The sequence below is a fragment of the Pleurodeles waltl genome, chromosome 1_2 (genome assembly GCF_031143425.1).
Source record: "Pleurodeles waltl isolate 20211129_DDA chromosome 1_2, aPleWal1.hap1.20221129, whole genome shotgun sequence".
In the NCBI taxonomy this organism is placed as follows: domain Eukaryota; kingdom Metazoa; phylum Chordata; class Amphibia; order Caudata; family Salamandridae; genus Pleurodeles; species Pleurodeles waltl.
In genome coordinates this window covers 591543848-591567319 of record NC_090437.1, presented here as the reverse complement: position 1 = coordinate 591567319, position 23472 = coordinate 591543848, and the positions used below count along the sequence as shown (strand labels likewise).

The following is a 23472-nucleotide window of genomic DNA, read 5'->3' as shown; positions in this document are numbered from 1 at the left end:
AGGATCCAGATTAAAAGACTCAAAAGCAACAGTTCTGTGCAGAACTTCCTGATAGCATGCGCATACAATTTCGAATCTGGCAGGGCACTGATGAGGGCTATAGTGGGAGAGCTTTGAGAGTTATCGTTCACTTCTGTTTGTGTTTCACATTTAATCCATGAATGGCATTGATACTCTCATCCCCATTTCTGCGCACTCGCCTTCCATCACCTTCCCTGTGCTCGCATCCCCAACCACTGTGCAGCATTCCATCCACTATCACCACCATTGATCAGTGCCCCTCTCTCTGTGCCACATCACTGTGTAGCACTCCCTCATCCATCCCCACCACTATGCACCACTCCCCCATACATCCCTGCCAGTGTGCAGCCCTTCAACCTCCATTCCAACCAATAAGCAGCATTCCCCCCCACCCCATTCCAGTGGAGCCCTCTCCTCTCCATTCCCCACCACTGTGCATCATTCCACCCTCTATCTTCTCCATTTCTCAGTGTTCCTCTCCATCCCCACCACTGTGCAGCACTCCACCCTACACCTCAGTGCAGCACTTCCCTATCTATCCCCACCACCGCACAATCCTCTGACCTCCATTCCCACCATTATGAAGTACTTGCCCTCCATCCTCATCACTGTGCAGCCCTCATCTCACCAGACCCCTCTACTGTGCAGCATTCCACCCTCTTTCTTAACCATTATGCAGCCCTCCACTCTTCATTCTCCATCATTATACAGGACTCACCCCTTCGTTACCACCATTATGCATCACTCTCAACTCCACAATGTGAGGCACTCCTCCCACAATAACCCATCTCTGCTCAACTCATATGCCTAAATCCCCACAATTGTGCAGCACTTTTCCCTACATCCCCACCACTATGCAGCACTGTACCACCTAACTCCTCCACGGCGCAATGTTTCCACACCCATTCCCACCATTATGCAGGACTTGTCTCCCTTTCCAAGACTATGCAGCACTCCTCCCTGCACCCCACCACCCTACCGCACTCCACCCTCCACTCCCCCCATACAGCCCTCCTATTTCCATTCCCACCACTATGCAACACTAGCTAGGATAACATTAGAAATTCCCATACCTCGATGAAGAGGCCTGTGAACTGAATGCATCCCTACTTCCACCTCCAGGGCGAGCAGTCTCCGTGCTTTTTGTTTGAAAGATCTTTACAGCATGTCTTAACCCCTTAAGGTATTTTAAAACGTGGCCCCTTTGTCACCAATTAATTCAAATAGAACCGATTTGCTATCACGTTTGCCCTTGTTGGCAATTTCTTTACAGCTGTTTTTTTTTTTAATTTTTTTTTTTTAAGTATAAGTTTACTGCCATACTCTGCTTTTCAAGCTCCGCCCTTGGTGACTCCACCCTCTTTCCTCTGCCACACACGGACCCCCCAGTGTATGGGGCCTGGAGTAAAGTTTTTTCCTATTCCAGCACTCAGTGCGAGTTGAATGAAACGTTAAATTAAGTCAGGGTGAGGTGTAGTATGGGTGACAGCTCGCAAAGCAGCAGGCACAGTCTCCGCTAAGATCGCGCCATCGAGTAGTGCCTGCTGCTGAAACCTTGCTGCACCCACCTGCAAGAGGTTCGAGTCCTCGTATCGCTGCTCCTTCATTCAGCATCCCGAATTTAATTGAAGGAGTCTCATGAATTTGGACCAGTAATGCTACTCGCTTTTTGTAGAGCTCTATAGCATTAAGCATGGTGTGACCATCACAGATTTAATCTCCAATGTGAATAAATGTCTGAACAATCTTCTGGAGTCTGTGCATGAAGAGCTGCGGAAACTCTTCGTTGTAACATTGTATGATTCTAGTACCGTTGTGATGAGAAACAAGGGGCTACTGGCACTTCCCAAACACTTCTGATTTACATCACGTGCAGTAAACATCAGGGGGAAGGTATTCCCTGCAATGCCAAGCTTCAACCCTTGACCATCCCCCGTTCTTCATTGACCCCAGGCTCGAGTTGTAAATTCTTGGCATCGTTTTCATTATTAATTTGAAGCAAAAAAGTGGACAACTTTCCTTATCTAAAGATATCACTGAATGTCACTCCGAGAGCCATAGTTAAGTATGAACCGAAACTGTCCCTTAGCAGAAGATTTCGAGAACTTACTTGGACTCCTTGAAACCAAAAAGTTGGTTACTGGTGACAGTGAGAATGTGCACACTCGTGGTTTCTGAATTACACTGTCCTTGGTTGTGGGGTCTAGAAATGTGCACTCTGACAGTGTCTGTGTCCACCTTTGCTCTGGCGGTTGAGTATACGCAATCCCATAGTGTGTCATTCGTCTTGCTCCTTGGGTGTAAAATGCGTCTATCTCAAGTGCTTATGTGGACATTTGTCCTGGCTTCTTAAAAGGAGCACACATGCAGCGTCTGAATGCACATGGGCACTAGAGTTTGTGAACCGGCACACCAGAAGTGTCTGGGTGTTTCCTGGTTGTAGGGTGTGAAAATAATCACACCCATGCCACATGTGCACACTTTGGTTGCAATAAAAAAAAGTGGCCACCTACAAAGTGTGTGCTTTTGTTCTGGGTCATTAGAATGTGCTCACCGATGCTATCTGAAACTTCTCTATTTTGGGGAAGAGGAGTGAATCTGCACACCAAGTTTGTGTGTAAGGTGACCACCGGTCATGGAGGCAAATTCAGGATGCGATTGTAAAACATTAAGGACATTGTGTCAAAATTCAAAACAAAAGGAGGATCAGTCATACCCCACTGGTTTATCAATTTATTCATTTACTATTTTTTATACTGCACTAATTATTCACTGTGCTGCATATGAGATTGCCTCAAGGTATGCTACATTCAGATGCTGCTTTATGTCTTTGTTCAATAGTAAAGTGATGCCCTGGAGCACTGTGTCAAGGGCATCACTCCTAACCAAATATAACCAATCTTTCCTGGAGAGAAACAACAGCAACATTTTGATTATGTTTCTAAACATTTCATTACCTTTGGAAAACAGTTTGGGAAACATTAAGGTAAGTTACTTTTTTTTACCTTATGCTCGTTTAGACAAGTTGAACCAACACATCTGGCTCACTAATCTTCCACTAGACGTTGAATCTAAAAAAAATAATGAGGCAAAGCAGATGGTGTGTGTGACAGTCTCACATTAAATGTCAGAGAACTCTTCTATAGTCTCACAGCTCCAAGAAGACGCGACGGCTGAATTAGTGTGTGCTCTATGGTTATCTCAGAACTAGGAGCTTGACCACTAGACAGAATTATAGAGCAAGGATGAAGTCAAGATCAGAGGGAACATCCTCAGCAACTGATTCAAAGGGTCACTGGTAAGAACTGGACAAAGAAGAAAGAAAAGAACAAGCCAGGACAATTTCTAAAATTAGATATTCCTTCATGAGTTTTGAAAGGTATTGTGTACCTGGAGCCTCAGCAGAGAGTCCAGAGCAGAAGAGGCACTGTCAAGTGGTTAAATAAGCAGCACCTTCCCACCCTGTAAAATGTTGCGGGTGTGATGGTCCATTGGTAGAGATTGTCTGTCTGTGTCTTAGCATGGCTCTGCAGTGGAGCCAACACTGAACCAGTGGTCTGCCTCATCCCTCCGTGCCAAAGAACATAGAGAAACTTCAAAATATTTGGGATGCAAACTACACAACAAACAAAGCTATTTCTTAACACATGGATGTGTTTCCATTTATTTTATTAGACCACACACAACATTGCACTGACATTTATTTGAATTGGAAGGTCTAAACATGAACTTTAAAACATTTATTACCAACCACCCTGACAAAGCCACGAGTGAACAAAGCATCCAAATTGTCAGGTGTCCCTTCTGTTGAGACCAATATTATTTTTATGGATGGTGGAGTATTGCAGGCGTTAAAGCATATATATGCATATGCAAGTGATGTTTTTTTCACAGGATCTATCCTGAATTACTGAATTGAACTGAATTACTTAAATGTGCTGTGAAATGACAATATCAAATAAACTAGACACATGAAATAACTTGATTTGACTTAAATCACACAATTTAGTCATGGGGGTGAGCCAGGATTTGAACCCAGGTTTCCTGGTCATACCTAGGGCAATTAAGCAACTGACTAGATTACTTTTTTTTTCTTAATCCACTTTAGCACCAGAGGACATTGTTTCAGCCAGATGAATAGTACACTGTGTTAATTAAATACAGGTAAATCTGACACAACGTCTAGAAAAGGGTACATAGTGAACATGAGGGAGTGTGGGACACCATATGCTAACATCACTTGGTCTCTCAGTGGTCAAAGGGCTTTAAAAAAAGTATGTATTCTATTATCGTGAGTGGAATGGGGATGGGGTCAGTGAGCATAGAAACTGAATCAAAGGTGTGGCTAAAAAGAACAAAAAAATCTGTGACTATGTTTTGATCTTTCACTATCAGGTAGCTGCATATAAAATGCAGCTACCTGAAATGATGCACACCCTATGTGAAAAATAAATGCAAGCTAAAAAATTCACTGGTAAACACACTATTTTATGTTATGAAACATCTGTTGGTTAATGTTATCGCTGCAGGAGCCCATAGAACTGAATTCTATTTGGTTCAGCAGGAAATAGTGACTTCTATATTTTTATTGCTAAGAGGTCCCTGCCCATCACAGAAAGCACTGCAAACGTGTAAGTCATTTTTTTACATTTGCATTACACACAGTATCAGAAAGGCTGTCACAAAATGTGGAAATAAATGTAGGTTCAAAAGACACAAATGTGTTTTCAAAGTGTAGATTTTAGTGATATGGGGAATGTACCTACTGCAAACAGTTATACAACTGTCCAGCAAGAGCAGCTCAGCTTGGAGAACACCTACAATACCTCTCCACAGTAATAAATCTTTGTCTTCAGGAAGCTTAAAGTGTTTCCATCAATTAACACCATCTCTATCAAGTCTCAAGCAGCCTTTTATATTTACATATTACCCAACTGCACAGGACAGCACCCTGGCACAAAGGCTTGTTTCTTGCTTATGTGTCTGCCTCTCCCTCGGGAATCACAGCACAGGACACCTTCCATTTCAGCCCTGGCACTCCAACTATAACACTGGTCTTTAGTACAAATGCTAAAATTAAGGACACATGCTGTCCGATGAAATCTCCATCATGGGCAACAGGCATTAGGGTTAATTCACTGAAAGACTCTAACGGGTGGATTGTCATCCAAAGTGTGTCTTCTCTGGTCCTAGACTACCTTTAAAGTGCAAACCTAATCAAAAGCAGTGTTTGTAAGGGTGTTAGAATATGGACACCCCTAGCAAATGTGTGCAACTTAGTTTTGTGTTGGGGATATCTGTCATCCCACAGTGCATGTGTGTACCTTGGTTCGGGGGTTGGAGAATGTCTACACCCATAGTGTCTGTACATGCCGTGGTGACGTGCACAGTGTCTGTTTCCTGCCAGGATCAGCCACGCGAGAGTACTCTCAAAAGTGTTGGCATGGCCCTAAGCCAAGGTTCTGAGATGGGAGAGTGTAAACTGTAACTTTGTGTGCCTCGGATTTGACACTGTGGTTTACATTAGTTTCTGCATACACCTTGGTTCTAGTGTTTGAAACTATACACATCTGAAGTGTCTGCGTACATCTTGGTTCAGATGTGTAAGAATTTGAACACCCACTTTGTCTGCATGTGCTTTGGTTCTGTGGTGTGAGAATGTGTGTGCCTTGGCTCCGGAGTTTGAGACTGTCTTCACCCGCAGTGCCTGCCAATGCCTCAGTTCTGGGTGTTTGAATAAGCGCGCGACCTCTCTCTCCGGGTGCCTGTGATCTGAGTTATGCGAATGCTTACACCCCAGTACTTCCTTGTAACCTGCCCCTGAACTAAAGTTCCTTCGTAACATTCCAGTGAGGAGTAATAAGGAAGAGATTATCACGTTATCCCTCATTTTCAAAGCAGGAAGTGCTTGAGGGGGTGTAAAGCAGATATGAGTTTAAAACCACAGAGAAAGTCGTCGATATTCTCCCACTGCGGTCGTGCATTCAAGGTGGGATGCTTGAAGCGCCACAATGCACCGCAGTACCGCTAAGAAACAAGGGCATGCACGACATCTACCATGGAGCTGCTTGGGAGCTCGGCCATGGGGTCACCGGACGAGGAGGCGTTCACCGTTATTATCACTGTTCCCGTGCCGAGGGCTGTGCAGTATTACATTCCATCTAGAGAGAGCATCGCCCGGCACTGATGCATGCACGTGCTATCACATAATGATTTAAATACACTCATTAAAAGAAAAAGAAAAACGACGATGGTCATTGAACGAGGGCGCCAAACGCCCGTATTCAGCCGCTAGTGAACTCAATCCTGTGTTTCCGTATTTCATTCAGTGCTCTATTTTCTCAACATCAGGGTCCCGGGACAGCTCATGCGCCAAGACGTGCTGCGCTGGGAGCTGTCCACTCTTAGGTGCTAGACTATGCATAGAAACCCAGGTCGGGGAAGTCATGGCACCTCAACCTTTCACTTAACCATATACGAGGTAATTCTTATGGAGATAAAAAGTGCAGACTGCCATCACATTTTTAACCCAAAATCTGATCTATAGGTCCTATCTGCTGCCTTGCATTTTCAAATTCGATTTTACAACGTCCATAAATGTCAACATGTCGGATGAATGCCCTTTAGCGAATAATCTCCTCACCGTCTACTCAATTTCATCCTTAAAAAAACACAACACTTCAGCCCAAGTAGTGTATTGGCGAGGACACGCGCAAACCACGTGCTTTCACGATGTTGTTATTCTCGCTAAGTGAGCCATTATTTCGTAATTTAGAAATCGGTCACTGCACATGAGGGCTGCATACGTTGTAAATGATGAAATACAATCGGTACGCCTTGTGCATGCAAACTCGGACCAATATACAACTTACCTGTAACCGAGAACTCCCCTAAATGCCTTGAGCTGCTGCCGGAATGCGCAGCGCAGCGGGTGCTCCTCGTTAGGATGGATTCGCTGAACGCCGGTAAATGGAGGCTGCCCCTCGGTCCACGCTTCCTCCAGCTGAGAACCAAGTAACCCGGGAGGAGTCGCACATCTGCGGCTCCGGTGACTGGTCTCCTACCGCGCCGTCTCGTGTTATTTATACGCACGCTGCTGCTGTCCCCTTCACAACACGCAGCCAGCTGGAATGGCACAAACCCCTGCTCAGCACACCGTAAAACTGCAGCTTCCTTCTTGGACACGAGGATTACACCGGGGAGCCGTCAGGGAACAGCAAAAATGCTGTGATAACTATTTAATCACACAAATACCAGCTGTTCTCGCGCCGGTTCCTGGTCCTGCTGCCGATACTGCTGCGTATTCTTTATCTGTAGCCTCCCTCTCCCTGTCGCACACGCACATGCACTATTTATCCCTCTCACATCCTCCTCTACAATCTCCCCTCTCTCCACCCTCCCTCCTGGCCAGCCCCTCTCGCCTCCCTCTAATCTCTCCCCCACCCCTCTCCTTTTGCCTTTCACACCCTCCCGGTCGTGTCTCTCAGTGTCTATATCTTTTACCAAAGTTTATCTCTCTTGCTGGCGCCTCTGCCATCGCCGTTTCATTTTCACTCCCGCACCCACCGGTTCGCTCCCCTGTCATTCGCCTCTCTTATCTCTGTATGATTCAGTCACCCTCTCTCTTTCTACTTCTCCTTGTCTTTCTCCGACGCTCACTCTTTCGTCCCCACTTCTCTTCCCACTGCCCTCGCTGTCTCTCAGACGTTCGCTCTTCCACCTTTGCTCTCCCTTCTCTCCCTCAATGTACCCTTCTCCCCCACTCTCCCTCGCGCTGTTCCTCTCCCTCTTCCAAACTATCGCGGCGGCTTTTTAGTATTGTGATTGGCAGGAAGAGGCAATTCCCTCGCTAATCCTTCCAGCGCTGGCCTCGGAGCTGCTGTGATGTCACCTGCACGACGGGACGCGGCGCGAGAGACACTTCAGCGGAGGAGCCTTGTGTAGACGTTCGCCTGATTCCTCTCACACACACTGATTTATGAATAACCCTGGGCGCATTTGAAGAAGCTGTCACTATGCAATATGCCCCTGCGTCCCATTTCACAGCTGTGCTATGTTAAATGCTGACTGAAAACACCTCTTTGTTTTCTACTGGCTCCTGGGGAAGAACGATACATTCAACACATTGCCAGTCAAAATAACAAATATATGATGTCTCTTGTCTGTTGGAGCATTCTGTCTGCACCGGTCGACATGTCACGCAGTTAACTATACGGCAGAAGCATGTTTGTGTTCATCTAGAGTGGCTACATGTTACGTTATGAGAAGTAGAGTATGAAGATATCCTGTGCACACTACACCTTGTAGCATCGCTTTGAATATGTTCTTAATCTTTTAATGGTTCGACGATTAACGGGAAATGTCTGGAATGCTTGCTTTTCATCTTCCCTCTCAAGCACCCTTCTTTTCTTTTAATTCCACATAGCACTACCCCTTTAGGTACTTAAAGTATGAGAGGATCTCATCACACCCTGTTGCAAACAAGCCGCCAAATATGTCATCTAAATTCATAAAGTAACTAATGGGATGAGGACAAAGTGGAATATTGAAAACCGCTAATCTCCACAATTGGATTGAAAACATTGTTCCCATTTTCTTAATATCATTGCACCAAATATACAGCCTGTATGAAATGACCATCTTTTGTGTGGTATACCCCCAGAACATTACCTTTACTGTTTTTTTACCGACTGTAGAACTCAGTGCACTTTACCACCAGTAACCAGGAGTAAAGATCAGGGGTACAGTGCAAGTGCACCCCACTGAACATGATGACATTGGTATACCCCTAACTGGCAAATTTAGTTTATCTATAAGTCTCTAGTATAGGATACACAAGGTACCCAAGGCCCATAGGTTAAATGTCACTAGTGAAGTGCAGCAGTATTTTCAATAAAGGAATTGGCCTGTATAGGATACAGAAGTAGTTGACAGTGCCAGGTTACTTACCGGTAATTTTCATTACTCGGAGTCCAAGTCTTTCTTTTCACAGTCCTTATATGAGTTTATCTCCATTCATGCAGAACATAAATACCAAACGTTACTTGTCCTTCCCGATCCAAGATGACCCCCATCCAATGGAGCATAAATACATCACTTCCTGGTAAGGACTTCCTGAAACAGTAAAGCCCATAAAGAAATCAGTTGAACAACAGGGGGAGTTGGGGGGAACTCAGGGCTATGACGAGAAAGACATGGACTCGCAGTAATGAAATTACCAGTAAGTAACCGGGGCACAAACTCCTTGTCCGTCTTCCTCTCACAGTTCTTACATATGAGTAAGTATCAAAGCCAAGCAACTGTTTTCAAAAGAAAACACACCAACTGTGAAGCTTAAAGAAGCGTACAAAATGCAATGACCCAAATACCGTACTCTGCAGGAGCCACAGAACCCAAAACATCAGAACCAAAATCAGAGGATACATCTTCACCCAATAGCAAATGGTAATGGGTCACAAAAGAGTGAGACTAAGCTCAAGTGGCAGCAAAGCAAAGAGGATAAGCAGAAGCCACCACAACTGCCACCCCAGAGGCATAAACACCCCTAGTAAACCCCCCCAAGAAAGACACAGGGGCAGGATGGCCAGCCAAGGAAAAGGAATGAGAAACATCCAACAGCACCCAATGGGACAAGGCAGAGAAAGAAGGCCCGGGACCCCACAATGCCAAACAATGGGAGACAGAGCATCAGACTCACAAAACACAGCAGCACAAAGCAAAGACACAGAAAGTGCATAATGCACAATAAGGGAATGCAAACACATCTTCTCATCAGACAAAGGAGATGGACAAATAGCATGCCAATCAAGAAGATAATTCAAATGAAAGGAGGATACCACTATATGGAGAATGGCCAGACAAGTATGAAGCAGCACCTTGCCTGAAAAAAATGAACGAATGCAGGGGAGGACAAAAATGACCTAGTCACCCCCACCTGTCTCCCAGAGGGAATGACCATCAGAAAAACAACTGTGGCTGACAGAAACTCGAAGTTAGCAGACATCAATGGCTCAAACGGAGCATGCTGCAAACCCACCAGATGGATAGATCCCTCCAGGGATGGCCAAAAGTCTCAAGAGTAGATGGCCATTGGGACCACACCTCCAGCCCCAACCAGCAAATAGGGTCCAGCGGAAGAAGTGGATGATGCAGTGGGGACAGAAGGATCAGCAAAATTTAATGGGGCCAGACAGACAGACGGAGAAGACAAGGGAACCAAGGGGATGTGACTAAACTGAGGTAGCAACAGAATGTCCGCCGGGTCCAGCACCACCTCCATGACCACCCAAGGGAGGAGAGGTAAGTGCAAAAAAAGGAGACCCCCCCAGGACTTAGAATATCCAGAGCATTCACAGCCCAAGACCTTGAGGAATGTAAAAGGATTGCAAAGGTGGGTAAGAAGGGCAACCTCCAGAACAGTGAACAAATATAGCCCAGGGTACCAAACCAACAAACAATGGACTGAAAGAATGGCAAACACAGTGTCACAGAATACGGAAACCTTTGATCCAGAGAAATGTCAGGCCAACAATCCCACCCTGGAAGGAAGACTGCTGAGAGACAGGAGAGTAGAGTCAGCAAAAAGGCAAATCTCCCAGGAAAGGAGAAACAGACAAGGACACATGCTGCCCAGCCAGAGGCAGATAGGAGTAGTCAAACCGAATGGCCAATTGCACACACACCGCAGCATGGAACAACAGGGGACAGAAAACCAACAAAGGCCTTCAGGACTGCTGCCAGAATTGTCTCCATCACCCCTGTGCTGCGTAAACTTTCAGGGTGGCACTCCATCCCATCCCACTGGAAGCAGTCATGAGAACCCTTGGAACCAGAGTCTCCCACACTGAGGCAACAGGTTACAATGTCTCAGGAGATGATGAACAAGGGGATCCAGATGCAATCTCCCCCAAAGGACAAGGGCCAATGCTGAAGACATCCTCTCCCCGGACCATGACCTTGCAGATGCCGAAGGGTGAAGAAGGAGCAAGGACAAAAGGGAGAGGAGTCTAACACTTGCTCCACCAACACAAAGACCCCTCCTAAGGCCATTCAGAGGTGAGCCCTGATGAAGAGGAGAGCCAGAGATGACTGGAGCAGGGACATCTCCCAACCATTCAAGAAGCCACACTCCGGCAACAGTGCGAACACGCTGAGAGCCTCCAACTGGGCTTGGATAAAGAACAAGTGGCAGCCACCCATCCGTCCAGAGAAGGGAATCAGAGGACAAACCAAAAAACAGAAAAAACAACCAGTGGCACCCAATGGCCGGACGCCAGCCTGAAGGGCATGACCCTTTTCAGGGAGCTGATGCCCAGGACAGCAAAACAGAGGAACTGCTGATGAGATGGAGGACTCTGGACATGGAGGAAGGCATCCAAGAAATTGATAGAGGGCAGGAATCCACCCAACCGGAAGAGAGGAAGAAACAGCTGGAGAGACAACACTAGGAAGACATATAAGGGCCAAACCAAACGACCGTCCTCATGGTCCACAACAGGACAGAACCAGCCTGAAGCGAACAGGAATAGGAAAGCAGGGATAAGGAACCAAGGAGGCCCCAATGAACCTGTAGAAGCAAGTCCTGCCAGGAGGGAAACTAACCCCCCATGGGGGGGGGGAAGCCTCAGCAAATTACTCCAGTGGAAACCACATATAAAGAAAATGAGGAAAACCGGACCAAACATTTTCTGCCTAGTCTCGACTCAAAAGACCATGAATACCATATGTGAGGGCAGTGACTCAGACATGCACTACTGATACCAGACAAAAACTCACAGTCTAGAGCCTGGGAATAAAAAAAAGGAAAAAACAAAAGACCAAAATGTGGGCCAGGAGATCTAACAGACTCGAGCCATGAATGTAACTGCCCCATAACACCATATTTGCAGATGGGACAGGGATGGGATCTGCAGAACAAGAAGCCTCATGTACAATGGGGGCTGAAGCTCCCACTCCAGCTGCAAAAGCTGATTCCACAGCTTTGTCAACATTACTAGCAGCTTCAGAGTAAGTGAGGAGGCTCCCCACCCACAAGGCACTACAGGACCAGGCCCCTCAGCACGTGAGGAGACAATAGCATGGCGTCACTCACAAGCATGCACATCCACCATGGCAGCCCCAAAGAGGGAGGAAAAATCTGCAGCCAAAGAAACTGCAGGGCCCAGGCTACACCATGTTAAGCAACAGTCAGGCGTTGCCCACCACTGTCATATTGTCAAGCAGGAAGGACAAGAAGTAAGCGGCGACTAGATCACACACTCAGGAGAAGCAATGGGACCCCCAATAACTGAAACAAATCGCAGTCCAAAATCCCCACTCCTGAGCACAGCAGAGGAGCAGGGACACCAGTACAGGGAGTACAGGGAGTGCTCCAAGCGCCAGCCACAGCCCAAAAAACAGAAGTGACCCTATTAACACCCCTGGGAGGGGACAGCACAGAATGAGATCCGACAAACAGATAAAGAAAAAATCACAAATCCTAAAGAAAACACGGAAAAATCAGTACCCAGTGAAAAATGCACTACAAGGCCCTCACAGAAGGCTGTCCAGGAACTGAAGAAGGGGATACCCACTCCTGGGCATGAAATGCAGCCAAAAAAGCAGCCGCAAGGGGATCCTGGGGAACATGGGTCACAGCAACCCTCGGAGATGGTCCAGCCTCCATTGTGGTATCACCAGAATCACAATTGTGTCTGGTAATCCCAAGGTCCCTGCAGCAAAAAAGCTAAGAGGGGAGCATGTGGCTGGCACTGCATGCTGATAATGCAAGGAAAAGACAACAGTAGCTGGCATCTGAACCAGAGAAGCAAAGCCCAAATTGTTCCGTAAATGTGGCATGACCGTGGCCAAATCTGCACTCTGCATAAACCAGCCCTAGAGGTCCACAACATCCCCCTCCATAGAGCCCTCCATCCTAGCAACCATAGCAGAGGACCACTATCCCAAGTAGGGAAATGCAGCCATCACAGCAGCTGCAAAAAAGCCAAAATAACAGAGGACACAGCAACCCCCGCAGATGGCCAAGCCTTCTGTAGAAGATCCTGTGCCTCAAACATGATGCAGAGGCAGTAGCCCAAAACTGCAAGAAAGAGGCAATCACAGAGCCCAAGTAAAAAGAAAAACATGGATTCCTTCAAACAAGTCCAAAGCAGCAACAGAATACAAGAGTCAACGAGGGAACCACAAACCCAAATCCAGACTGGTATAGGAAACACAAGAAAGCCGTCTGGTTTTCAAGGCAACAGCGCCCTCACCACAGAGCGCTCCCAGCCCGCTGCATAGGGACAGGCAGAAGCACCAGGACGAGCCCCCTAGCAATAGCAGAGGTGCCTTCATTGAATCAGGAATACATCCCGACTGCTGAAACCCCCAAAACCGACCCAGACCAAAGCAGCAAGGCGCCACCCACCCAGCCACAATGGAGATTGTGAAGAAAACAATGGGGGATAAATACAATTGATTGAAAGAAAAAAAAATGCAACACAAATGAATGACCTATCCCCAAGAAAGTCACAGGCTGCCCAGTAAGCCACAGACGCCCCTGTGATCCGGGAAACATCCTTTTTTATGACTTTTTTATTACGAAAGTCGTGGTTAACGCTTTTTTTAACCACGACTTCGTATTTTTGTGCCTTAACTACGTATGTTCTGAACAACGAACATGCGTGGTTAAGGTACAAAGAAGGGAGTTGGCGAAGGTAAGTGGTGGGTTTAGGTTTTGGGGTGGGGGTGGGGTGTCAGGGGGTTTTAGGTTTTGGGGTGGGGTTGGGGGGGTGGGGCGTTTTTTGGTTTTGGGGAGGGGGTGGGGGTTAGGGGGTTTTAGGTTTTGGGGTGGGGTTGGGGGGTGGGGCGTTTTTGGTTTTGGGGAGGGGGTGGGGGTTAGGGGGTTTTAGGTTTTGGGGTGGGGTTGGGGGGGTGGGGCGTTTTTGGTTTTGGGGAGGGGGTGGGGGGTCAGGGGTTTTTAGGTTTTGGGGTGGGGTTGGGGGGGTGGGGCGTTTTTGGTTTTGGGGAGTGGGTGGGGGGTCAGGGGGTTTTAGGTTTTGGGGTGGGGTTGGGGGGGTGGGGCGTTTTTGGTTTTGGGGAGTGGGTGGGGGGTCAGGGGGTTTTAGGTTTTAGGGTGGGGTTGGGGGGGTGGGGCGTTTTTGGGTTTGGGGAGTGGGTGGGTGGTCAGGGGGTTTTAGGTTTTAGGGTGGGGTTGGGGGGTGGGGCGTTTTTGGTTTTGGGGAGTGGGGAGTGGGTGGGGGGTCAGCGGGTTTTAGGTTTTGGGGTGGGGTTGGGGGGGTGGGGTGAGGGATGTAGGGTGAATGGTGCCTATTGCTAATGATTTTATCAGGAATGCCTTTACAACAAAATATCGTTGTTAAGGCATTCGTGGTAAAATCATTAGTAGTAAGGATGAGGTCGGTGTTTTGGGGTGGGGTTGGGGGGTGGGGCATTTTTGGTTTTGGGGAGGGGGTGGGGGTTAGGGGGTTTTAGGTTTTGGGGTGGGGTTGGGGGGGTGGGGCGTTTTTGGTTTTGGGGAGGGGGTGGGGGGTTAGGGGGTTTTAGGTTTTGGGGTGGGGTTGGGTGGGTGGGGCGTTTTTGGTTTTGGGGAGGGGGTGGGGGGTCAGGGGTTTTTAGGTTTTGGGGTGGGGGTGGGGCGTTTTTGGTTTTGGGGAGTGGGTGGGGGGTCAGGGGGTTTTAGGTTTTGGGGTGGGGTTGTGGGTGGGGCGTTTTTGGTTTTGGGGAGTGGGTGGGGGGTCAGGGGGTTTTAGGTTTTAGGGTGGGGTTGGGGGGTGGGGCGTTTTTGGTTTTGGGGAGTGGGTGGGTGGTCAGGGGGTTTTAGGTTTTAGGGTGGGGTTGGGGGGTGGGGCGTTTTTGGTTTTGGGGAGTGGGTGGGGGGTCAGCAGGTTTTAGGTTTTGGGGTGGGGTTAGGGGGGTGGGGTGAGGGATGTAGGGTGAATGGTGCCTATTGCTAATGATTTTATCAGGAATGCCTTTACAACGAAATATCGTTGTTAAGGCATTCGTGGTAAAATCATTAGTAGTAAGGACGAGGTCGGTGTTCCGACCTCGTTGTTAAGGTTAGTAGTTGTTTTTAATTCGGTGTTCCGTCATATAATCCTGTGATCCTGTACTCCCTGCATATGAGCATGACCTTAAAAAAATCATAAGGAAAATCACTAAAGCTGGTTTCACAAAAAAGAAAAAAAAGAAAAATTCACATACCTGAAGCCGAGATGGCAATCGGCTGCAGAAAAAGAAACAGGAAGTCCTCCCCAGGAAGAGATGTATTTATATTCCTTTGGACGGGGGCATATTGGATTGTGAAGGTAAAGCCAAGTTTGATAGTTATGTTCTGCATGACTGGAGATAAACTCATACCTAAGGACTGTGAGAGTAAGACAGGGGTGGTGCCTGCAGGAGCTCAGGAGTAACCATCTTACCGAGCAAGGTGAAGCAGAGGAGTGAGCAGACACTGAGTATTGGGAGGTGAGCGGAGGGCAGCGGTGGCTGTGAGCAATAACTTATGGTAATTGGTGCTTACTGCCCACCATGGCCCTTCACCCCAGACATCGCCTCCCATCATTACTGGCCAAGGCATCCAGGGAAGGCAGATAACTGCTGGGCCTCAAGATCTTTGATTCAGTTGCCCAAGCTCAGTTTTCATAACCCGCGCTGCCCAGGCAGCAGTATGCAACAGATAAGCTCAGCATGTGGCCCTTTCTCCCATTGTGCCCATACTTCACTGTTCTGCCCACTGCATACTCACCTCAGGTCACCCCCTCCTTCAGGCCCTGGTGTGCCTGATGAGGCCAATTGTGCCAGTTGACCCAAGGACAACATAGACGAGTCTCAGACAAGAGGAGTGGTCCAGGTACGCAGACTAACAAGGCCAGACAAGTGCTACATCGGAAGGTTCCGTGCTCAGCGGCAACATGGTGTTTCACTGTGCAGAGCCTATAGAGTCTTCGGAGGAGGGTCAGAGGTGGGAGTGGTGTTGTGTGGTGTGTGGCATTAGGACCCTGCCAGAAAGTAGAGCACAGTAGAGCTTGGAAGCAGTTTGTTTAGTGGTAGATGCACTTTTCACTCACCATGCTCCTCTGTGCATCCTCTATCAATCTCGCCCTCATCCCTCGAACCTCCACCTGCTCCCCATGGGAAGGCTTTGAAACTCGCCCAGGGTTAAAATATATCCCCTGTTAGCCATTCCTGGGTGCAAAGAAATGTAAAGTGGCGCAAGGAACAGAATACTCACACAGATCTCTAGAACTACAGCCCCACAGGAAACTGATTTTACCACCCTTCATCCTTTTATTCTTACTTCCTTACCTTGGGTGTCGTGAGTGATAGCGGTTCTGCACCTCCCAAAGCCAATGAGGCCAAACAGAACTCACCCAGAGCTGACAAGGCTGGCCTGGTTACCGCTCAGGATCCAAAAAATAATGGAAGGGCATGCCAAAGCATTAGGCCCTCATTATGACCCTGGCGGACGGCGGTATTATGGAGAAAAGTACTGCCAACAGGCTGGTGGTACTTCTCCCCATAATATGACATTGGCGGTTTGGCTGTAGCCAAACTACCAATGTACCACTCCGTCTGCCATGGTGGTAACAGCCGCTGGGCTGGAGACTTCAGTCTCCAGCCCGGCAGCCGTCACTAGCCCGCCTGCGGGATTATGACCCCGCACACTGCCATGGTTTTCATGGCCTCCTTACCGCCACGAAAACCAGAAATTCCTGCCCTGTCACTGATAGGGGTCTTCCCTGCCCCCCTCCCCAGATTTCCCCCCACACAACCCTCCCTCTCCAGACCCTATGAGGGCCTTAATGCTGCTTCATCACATCCCAGTGCTTAGAGAAATAGAACTTAGCCCCTGTATTAGCCCCATTGAAAGTAAACTCATGCTCCATTGTTTCTTCTAACCAGGCTCTGGAGTTTAATACATCCCAAATCTTCACAGGGCATATACATACAACCCACACTGAAAACGGAAACATGTTAGGTGATCAAGTTCACTATACCGCACAGTACAATGAAAGGCGAACACTGTTCATCTGGTCTATGGATAGTAAACTCTTATTCGTCCTGCAATATGCCACAAAAGAATGATATGATGTGCTGAACCATGTAAACATGGTAAGACTACTCAAGTATTCCAAGGTTTTGGAAAAAGTGAAATCAGCAGACATCCTGTCTGTTTTATTCCTAAAAACTAGAGGAGTGCACCTAGCAAAGCCAACCTTGTTATTATTTGCGACCACGGACCTCGCACAAAAAATATACAGAGAATGAGACAAATTCTAGGACTAGGGCATCAAAATAATGGCATATGTGGCTAACTGTTATCCAACCACCATCAAAACAACTTCACCAAACTCATCTAAACAAAAATTAGTAGGGCACCAGATGCGTCAAAAAGTTAATCCAAGGGGTGCGTCCCTGCACATGACTGGAAACTACAGAGAACAATCCCATAATCTTCATATCCACCAAGGAGGGCCTCACTTAACATACTTTCTCAATACTATGTAATGCCCGCAGCTCTGAATGGCAAAACAATGAGGATCCAGTCAGCTCTGGCCCTACATCCGCCACTCCCATAACCGGGAGTACATTTTATCCCACTGCCCCCGCAGCACAAGAGTGGTTTTGGATTCCCCAGGCCCTGTTAGACAGCAGGTCCTCCTGAGTAGTTGTCGGCAACCATTCCAATGAGGCACTAGGTCCTGTGACCATATCTACTACCTGGTCTAGTCCAAAATCAATCTGCTCCTGGAATTTATCAGGCTTTTCTAAAAAAAAGTATCTGATGCTGATATCTTGCAGTATCTGAGAACATTTTACAAATCCTCTTGCAGGAAACATGCTGAGTAGTTAGTGCCTGTTAGAAATGGGGTCTCTAGTTGGTAGTCAGTTTACACCCTGTCCAGGAAGGGACCATCACTCTATTCAAGGTAAGGGAATCATACACCTAAGATAACCCCTACTCACTGTATGGTAGATTGGCGCAAGCAGTCAGGCTTATCTCAAAGGCAATGTTTAAATCATTTGTACACACACACTCACACACACAATAACACAGTGAAAACACCACAAAAGTACCCCACACCAATTTAGAAAAATAGCCAACATTTATCTGAGTAAAGCGAAAGCATAATGACAAAAATCCAACATACATAAGTAGAGATAACACTTTTTAAAGATTTAAAGTGTCAAATCTGAACATTTTTGGCTGCATCCTTTTAACAATCAATACCTTGGATGGGTCAAGGAAAAGATGATGTGAGCCACAAAGGAGGTGATGCATCAGAAAAGCAAGTGATGCATTAATTATTTTCATGCTGGATAGGCGATGTGTGGATTCTTTTTCCCGCCTGGCTGATGATGCATCAATTCTTTCCTGCCCGACTGGCAATGCATGGATTCTTTTCCCGCCGGACTAGCAATGCGTTGATTCCTAGTTGCAGAGCAACGTCGATGTAGAAAATGAAGCCCAGGGATGGTGTATGGAAAATCCAGACACACAGCAATGATGGATCAACGCTGAAACAGGCAATGCGATAATTTCGCAGCTGCAAGACAGGGGATACATTGATTTTTCTGCCTCAATGGCCTTGGTGCCTGGAGTTTCACTCTGGCTAACAGCTTGCACTTCTAAATGCACAGGGATTGGATTTGGCACCACTTAGCAAGTCAAGACTCTGAGCAGAAGAGCCCAGGCACTGGCAGATGAAGTCTTTGATGTTCCTGTGACTTAACAACAGGAGGCAAGTTCAGTTCAAAGCCGTGGAGAAGCTTGGAAAGCAGGATGTAGAAAGCCAAGTCCAGTCCTTTCACTTCCAGGACAGAAACAGCAAGCAGCAGGCCAGCACAACAAATCAACAGGCAAAGTGGCAGTTCCTCCTACAACATCCAGCTCTTATCCAGCTCTTCTTCCTGGCAGAATGTCCTCAGTCCAGAAGTTTTCTGAAGTTGTTAGGTTAGCAGTCCAATACTTATACTCATTTCTGACTTTGAAGTAGGCAAACATCAAGCTAAAGTCTTTGTAGTGCACAAGACCCTGCCTCTCCCTGTCCTGGCCCCAGGCACTTTCTAGGGGTTTGGAGACTGCTTTTTGTCAGGGCAAGCACAGCCCTATTCAGGTGCAAGTGTCAGCTCCTCCCTCCACTCTAGCCCAGGAAAACCCATTAGGATATGCAGGGAATACCTCATCTCCCTTTGTGTGACTGTCTAGAGTGAATTCACAAACAGCCCAACTATCATTCTGACCCAGATGTGTATTCCACAGCCAGGCAGAGGCACAGAATGGTTAAGCAAGAAAATGCCCACTTTCTAAAAGTGGCATTTTCAAACTTACAATCTAAAAAACAACTTTAGCAAAATGTTTATTTTAACATTTTGAGTTTAGAGACCCCAAACTCTACAGCTCTATCTGCTCCCAATGGGAAACTACACTTAAAAGATATTGCAAGGCAATCCCCATGTTTTCCTATAGGAGAGATGGGCCTTGCAATAGTGAGAATTGAATTTAGCAGTATTTCACTATCAGGACATGTAAAACACACTAGTACATGTCCTACATTTTAAATACTCTGCGCATTCCCCATGGGGCTGCCTTGGCCCTACTTTAGGGGTGACTTACATGTAGTAAAAGGGAAGGTTTTGGCCTGGCAAGTGAGTACCCCTACCCGGTTGAACTGGCAGTGCAAAACTTCACATACAGGCACTGCACTGCATCCGAGACATGTGTACAGGGCTACACATGTGGGTTGCACAATCAGTGCTGCAGGCCCAATGGTAACATTTGATTTACAGGCCCTGGGCACCTCTGGTGCACTTTACGAGGGACGTACCAGTAAAGGAAATGTGTCAATCAAGGAGGAACCAATCACCAATACAATTTACACAGGAAGCACTTTCACTTTAGCACTGGTCATCAGTGGTAAAGGTGCCTAGAGACCCAAAACCAGCAAAAACGAAATTCAGCACAGGATCAAAACAGGAGGTCAGAAGCAAAACGTACAGGGGAAACCATGCCAAGAGCTAACAAGTCTAACAAGTCATCAGATAATATCCCATGGATTTCATTCTGGACAGGGCATAATGTCAAACCTTACTCATCTCATCATATGTATGCGATCAGCCCTGGCCTCTACAACTACACTCTGCACCTGCTTTTTTACTTCAATGCGGCCTTTGACAGGGTCCTGCATGACTCATTATGGCGGAAGCTAATAAAAGCTAGGATCCCAATCAACATCCTGAGAACAGTTAATCTAGTGTACACAAATACCTGGCTACACATTAAACTGGGGGCAGTTCTAAACTCTCATTCAAAGTATACATAGCAAGTGGACTAAAGCAGGGTTGCATGCTCACCCCACTGCTGATTAACCTTTCCATCTCAAACCTATCACACGTGTTAAATTCTACCAGAACTCATTCACTGAAACTGGATGGTCTCTCCATCACACATATTCTGCACACCGATACCTCTTTTTACCGAGCCAGAAGCCAGCTGGGTTGCAGCGCCTCCTGAAAAGTCTTTGGGGGTCATTCTGACCCTGGCGGTCATTGACCGCCAGGGCCAACGACCACGGAAGCACTGCCAACAGGCTGGCGGTGCTTCCTGGCCAATTCTGACCGCGGCGGTAAAGCTGCGGTCAGAAAAGGGAAACCGGTGGGTTCCCGCCGGTTTTCCCCTGGCCAAAGGAATCTTCCATGGCGGCGCTGCAAGCAGCGGCGCCATGGGGATTCCGACCCCCTTCCCGCCAGCCTGTTCCTGGCGGTTTACACTGCCAGGAAGAGGCTGGCGGGAACGGGTGTCGTGGGGCCCCTGGGGGCCCCGGCACTGCCCATGCCACTGGCATGGGCAGTTAAGGGGCCCCCTAACAGGGCCCCAGCAAGATTTTCAGTGTCTGCTTGGCAGACACTGAAAATCGCAACGGGTGCCACTGCACCCGTCGCACCTCAGCAAATCCGCCGACTCCATTCGGAGCCGGCTTCATCTTTGCTGGGGCTTTCCCACTGGGCCGGCGGGCGATCTTTTGCAGATAGCCCGCCGGCCCAGCGGGAAAGTCGGAATGCCCCCCGCGGTCATCTGACCGCGGGGCGTTGTTTGGGCGGTTTCCGCCCGGCGGGCAGCACCCGCCGCCCGCCGGGGTCGGAATGACCCCCTTTGTATTTACATGCAAAAGAGTAAGCTAGAAGTAAATCTCTCTAAAACAAAAGTGGTTAAATTTATGAAGAACATCAGATCACCTGGTTCATGGTCCTTCGGTGGTACCCTCTTGTGTATTCCTTACAGTACAAATATCTAGAAGTGGTGTTTGACTCAAAAGTTTCCTTTATATCGCACATTGAGGCCATAAAATCAAAAGCTGCTTCTTTAACATCTGACTTCATGAAGCTAGCAAAAAGCCTGCATGGTCCTATCCTTGGGGCACTACTAATGGTGATGGCAGTGTATCTACTACTTACCATAGCATAAGGCTCAGAAACTGTGGCAGAGAAGAAAGTAAAACCTTTAAACACATTAGTGACCAAGGCCTATCAGATTAAACTCATAACCTAGACCACACAGGCACAGGTGCATCTTGAATTTGGCCTAGTGAAATACAGATGGGTTATTAGAAAAATGTGTCACAGGTTCCGTCAGGCCAACCCCAAAACTGTTTCTGCCCAGGTAAAGCAGGAAATACATACCCCAACTCAAAGGCAGGATTAAACGATCTTATGAAATAAGCAATTCAATCCCTTCATGTAGAAAACCTGTGGAATTTGCAAATCTCAAGCAAAAAGTTCAAGAAACATGTCAATAAAATCACAAGATCACTCTCTTTATAGGAGAAAAAAATGATCTTGGCAGAGAAGGCATATGCCTGGCAAGTGATCCATTTCACCTCAAGATAGCATTTGTGTACTGTGCTTTGGGGTTCATCGAACCCTGCACTGGATTCCATCTTGGTCCAGAACATCTGAAAGTGATGAGTGCAGGCTTTGTGGTAAGGAGACGGTGAGTCATATCCTAAATGATTGCCTGGTGTTACTTCCTGAAAGAAGAACATTGCTCAGGGGCCCTTTTGCCCAAACTAGACTAAGAGCATGCTGACAGGAACTTAAACCTGAACACACAGGTCTGAACTGAACAGTTGTTGAATTTGTCAAAGAACAAAGGGCCATATTAGTGAAAAGAAGTCTGAACTTTAAACATGGAAACAGTATATTAAATCGAGTAAGTTGCTAATGGCAATCAGACATTTTCCATAATATTTATATTTTTTAATCCTAATTCAGTGATTATTGATTGTGTTGTTTTTACATGTTATTCATCTCTTTTTCACTTACTCTAATGGTTTCTATGAATAATTATGTGTAATGGTTTTAACTAAGTATGCACTTTATTATTAAATCTGAATCTGACTGCAGAGTCTACTGTACCATTCACTACAGTGACCGAGTAAAACATGTCTTCAGGCCTCCCCACATACCCTCACTAAAGCAGCTTTTAAGATGCAATTCAACCTTCCAATGGGTCTAAATCTAACTTTTAATAAACAATCTCTAATTAGGTCCTACTATCAATAAGACAGGTTGCACGATACTTAAAATAAGACATGTATAAATTACATTTTTCTCATGCTTACAGTGAAAAGGTCCCATAAGCTTTTTTCAGTGTTGCAAGGCTGTTGTTCCACAGTAAAAACACTGAGATGCAATATTAAATTAAATGATACTATCTCCAGCTAGGAAACACCTATAGATTTCTCTCATTAACTTTGTGTAAAATGTATTAAATTAAAATCCCAAATCATTGGTGAAGTCAGCTTGCTGATAAATATTAAGAAAACACTTATTTTAGAAAGTTACCTTTCCCTGCCTAAAGCCTCTGGGGCAGTGTTTCCAAAACTGTGGTTTGTGACAAATCAAACTTTTGGTGGGTTATCAAAGTCCAAGCAATAAATACAGATGCACTTAAATTTTAAATTTATCTTGTCACATTTGCTGCCTTTCAAAGATAGAGATCAAATGTCAAGCTATGTAGTCTGTCAAATTGCTGCTTAATTTTGTAACATTGGGACTGGAGTTTACAAGCTCATCTCACTTTGCAGTCAGAGAAAGGAAAATAAAGTGAATTATGTGATTGCCTTGCTGGGGTACAGGGAATCTGATAGGAAATGAACTGTACACAGTCAGCAGTTAGGAAATCAAAAATAAAGAATATTTTTTGTAATTTTGAAGTGTGATCCAAACAAAGATTTTATTAGGATCATAACAAATCAAGACACTAGCCTTGGCGATGCACAAATGATAAATATTTTCTGAAATCTGATTCCCACACATTATCTTTTCTGCACAATATAGTTATAACAGTAAAACTGTATGTCTGAGCAAATTTTGTTTCCATTTTAATGGAAAATGTGCTGTCTTTAAAGGCAGTGCGCTACCATGCAACACTTTTGTTACATT

General features: G+C 46.6%; 1 protein-coding gene across 1 annotated transcript in view; it reads right to left on the bottom strand.

The window, feature by feature from the left end:
• NDST4 (N-deacetylase and N-sulfotransferase 4) overlaps window positions 1-7739 on the bottom strand; it is a 1173706-nt gene extending 1165967 nt beyond the window's left edge. The window contains exon 1 of the mRNA XM_069234161.1: window positions 6894-7739. The gene's annotated coding sequence lies outside the window, so the exon portion shown is untranslated. The remainder of the gene's footprint in view (window positions 1-6893) is intronic.
• Between the last annotated feature and the right edge of the window lie 15733 nt (window positions 7740-23472).